We start from the raw sequence: 3,991 nt of genomic DNA on the forward strand, positions 1-3,991 counted from the left end.
TGATTAACAATTATTACATCCACATGATTAACAATTATTACATTCACATGGACGCAGTTAAATGAAGGACGTGCAAAGTTGTGCCGAAAATACATTTAACAGGAACAGATTCAGCCTTACTGGAGGATATAATAAATAGTGTAACGTGGAGAACATTTATTTATAAACAGAYAGAAATTTCTGATGACAAGTGGCTCATCCGTTTTGAGGAAAAATAATTTTTTAGTTTGGCCCTGCTGCGCTCTGGGAGCGAGATGCAGCGAGACGCGTGCGCCACACGTGCACGTGCAGCAGCAGCGATTGAACTGGGGTTCCACAGGAGCTTTCCAGAGGGAGCTGGCAGACCCATCAGGACTCAGTCCAGTCCAGTCCACCCAAAGGAGAATCATGACCAATGGAATCGTCTCATCCATAYGACTGTAAAGGCAGAGTAATGGTCGTGCTCTGGAGCGCGCGCACCCTCGCCGGCAGTGGAGGTGTTTCATACTTGGCATTTACGTTGTTGTAGATTTCTCAAAAAATGACACGTGGAAGTACACTTTACAACTTGTGAAAATGCTGTAAGTAGGAGAGCAAAAGTTTGACAGACAAACAGACTGCRCACAAAGGCTGCGGCGTGCGCAGTGTTTGTGTGGATTCTCCAACATCACGTCACGTCATGTGAACTCCCCACTGAGACGCAGAGACTCGTTTCTTCATATCAGCTATGAAATAAACTAAGATCTATGTTATACCCAACATTTAAGTTCCCCTGTGTTTACAGTAATTATGGTAATAAACTTGTGAGCAAAGTTAATATTTCCAGGCTCAGAATGRATGGAAGAGCCAGTTGCGCAACACAGCAGCATGCATACACACACACACTGACACACAATCACTCGTTCTTTGCGTGATAAACACATTTTATTCCTATTTTTACTTAGGATTTTTTTTCACACTCACATTATATTTAATTCATTATTTTTATGACTCTAGAAACCATTTCTGATCACATAGGGATTACTCAAATGTGTCCTTCACACTTGCAGGAAGTAATTTGCATCTGTTTAACATATGTTAATGAAGGCGTGTCAGGGGAGGTGTCTTACCTGCGCTCAGTTCCACGTTACTTGTGATGTACAAAAGCAATGTGGGTGGATTCAGGCGTACGCACAGTTTGATACATCTGGATTTTTTTGTGCGTACGCCGTTTTCTGGATTTGACCGAACGTCACGTTTCAGTAAGAAATCCACGCAAGTCTTTGTACATGAGGCCACTGGGCAACCCTTCTCCCCAATGTTTATGTGTGTGTATCAAGAATGGGTGTTCTTAACTACAAGTTCCTAGTCTGTGTATTCACTGACAATGGCAATAAAACTGATTCTGATTCTGAGATAAATTGCCTGGCCAAAAGTCGCCACCAAAAAAAAGGTCACACACAAATATTTTGTTGTACCGCTTTTAGCTTTGATTACGGCACACATTTGCTGTGCCGAGTGGTGGACACTAGTCTCCTAAAGCGCAATAGTGAGGCATTCTTTGAGTCTGTCACTTGTTTCTGTCTGATTGGTCACCAGTCTCTTCACAGCTGCAGCTAATCAGGATCAGCAGCTCCCAAGGGTTCATAAGGCTGTTCAGAAGACAGGATTGGCGCTGATGCATAGTTTGCTCTTGGGTAAAGCACCTCGACCTTTTAATGTATTAACTTACCTGAAGCTTGTTAACCCGTGTTCTGTTTTACTTACCTGTGTGCAGTGGAAACATCTCCTGGATGATCCTGGAACCAATCCTCAACTCCAGCCTGTTAAAGAACTTACCTGTGAGCCACTCACCTGTGCTGCTGCCTGTCTGCCTCAAACCAATCTGGAAACCTGTGACTCTGTTTTGGACTTRCCTGTAAAACTCACCAATTGGACCTTCTACTCCATGCTGAATCCTCCAGCTTCTCCTGTAAGAAAAAAAATTATTAATCTACATTGCAACAAACAATTTGCTCTTCCTTCTGAACTGGAACTCAACAAGTCTCCCCTTTCCCTTACAGCCCTGAACCAGCACCAGTCTCCTGTGAATAAAATACACTTACCTTTGTATACTGAGTCTCTGAGTCTGTTTGTTACCAAGGTGCTTGCCTTTGGTTATTTTGAAAACCTGACAAATAGCACTATTTGCAGACATAAATTTCTCATTTTCCGTTGATGGGTTTTACTAAACTTTTTGAAGTAAATTTTAATATTCAGTAGCGCTAAGTATATTATTTTGTTAAATATTGAACATCATTATCTTTAACAAAGGAGGGAGAAAGCTGTTTCAAGTCAATACAATATATGGCCATTGTAACTTAACGTCGCCCCCTCCAATGACAGTTTGTTCTCATAATCTTGCTGACTGTCCTTATGGGTCACAGTTTTCATTTAAGAGACAATCCCCACAATTCTTTATGTTTACGTGGCAGGAAGCAGTTGGAGCTATGTCACGGGGTGACACTTCCAGTCCTTCCAGTCTTTCTCCACCAGTGTGCATGTTGCAGTTCGGCTTTGGCTGAATGTGCCTCCTGGTAGTTCAACCGCACAGCCGCGCAGTTTGTACCTCCTCTCCGATGTTTCCAGGTAGAAGCAAGTAGAGCTGCGTAGTAGTGCTTGCGATTTTGACGTCAGCAGAATGCTGCCTGTGAATAAGCTCTGGGATTGACAGAAGAAAGACATTAATTGTGCTTCCTCCTGGAGAGAACCTGGCAAGTGGCAATCTTGGAAATGGCAAATTTGTTTTTGTTTTTGTTCAGCCCTTAATTATTTGCACTTAGAATTGCTTTCATTTCATTTGTTTTGGAATGTTTAGGTTAAAATTTCAGGTCACATTTGGACCTAAGCACCGGCTCGTGTTTACACTAGTTCTAAATACCTGCCAAGTTTCATTTTTCTCAGCACACTAAAACATAGTGAAAATAAAAAAAAGGAAAAAAACTGTATAGGTCCTCTGGACGGGTTCTTCTTTAATGAAACACTTTGTCTCTCTTCCAAGAGACTTCTTCAGTATGAGAGTTTCAGGCAAAATTCTGGCTTTTAAGCCCTGCCTCCAGGTGACTGATACTCACATCATGGCTATCGTTCACACCTAATTAATACCTATTGTTAACGGGGTGGAGTGATACTGCCAATGGCAGCGCTGTAGGAGGGGGACAACTGAAAACGGAGGCCCCCACCTCTGTTTAATGATGGACGGTCTTTCTTCAAAAACGCCATGTAAGGTCTGGACCTACCAACTACAGTTTGGTGGTCTTCATTCTCCTCTGGTTCTGGGTCAGACTCTGGCTCCAACATGTAAGACTGGATGAATCCTCCCTTGTTGACATTTTTTAATTAATCGGTAAATGAAATATTTTTGTGCTGCTAGATAACCGCACCTCCCTCTATCAAACTGGAATGGACCGCTCAGGAAGCTGAAGGGGGGCGGGGTGTGAAGTGCCTTATTTGGATTTAAAGAGACAGCCTCAAAACGAGTTGATCTGAGACACCTCAGAAAAGGGGTGAAAGACGGGCTTGTGGAGTTACAATAAGGAGGAATTCAGATCAAAGCATTACAGTTCCACTTTATATAACCCCCAACTGAAGGATTTAAATGTGAAAAATAAGAATTTTAAAGCACGATATGCCTCCTTAACTAAAGTCAAACAAACCTAAGTCTTTTAGATAAACTGTTTATGCATGTTTTAATTGTTATTTGGTTAAGTTATGACACCTACTCTTGCTTTAAAACTAAATTTATGGCCTAAAAATAATTTATGTTTGGACCAGACAGTTTTTAATCAGTTGAAATAAACCTTTAATAATCATCATGAACACTCATTTTAAACATACCATTAGTTTCTCTTTCTCACTTCACTTAGATAAATTATGTAAATGCTTGTGTAACTGAGCACTCCAGACCCTCATTGTGTCATTGCATAATTGTGGGGAGGGGTTTATGAGTCTCATTCAGGGGCTTGCTCTCCTCTGCCATAAAGAGGAGATTAAC

The sequence above is a fragment of the Austrofundulus limnaeus genome, unplaced genomic scaffold (assembly GCF_001266775.1).
Source record: "Austrofundulus limnaeus strain Quisiro unplaced genomic scaffold, Austrofundulus_limnaeus-1.0 Scaffold359, whole genome shotgun sequence".
Classification (NCBI taxonomy): Eukaryota; Metazoa; Chordata; class Actinopteri; order Cyprinodontiformes; family Rivulidae; genus Austrofundulus; species Austrofundulus limnaeus.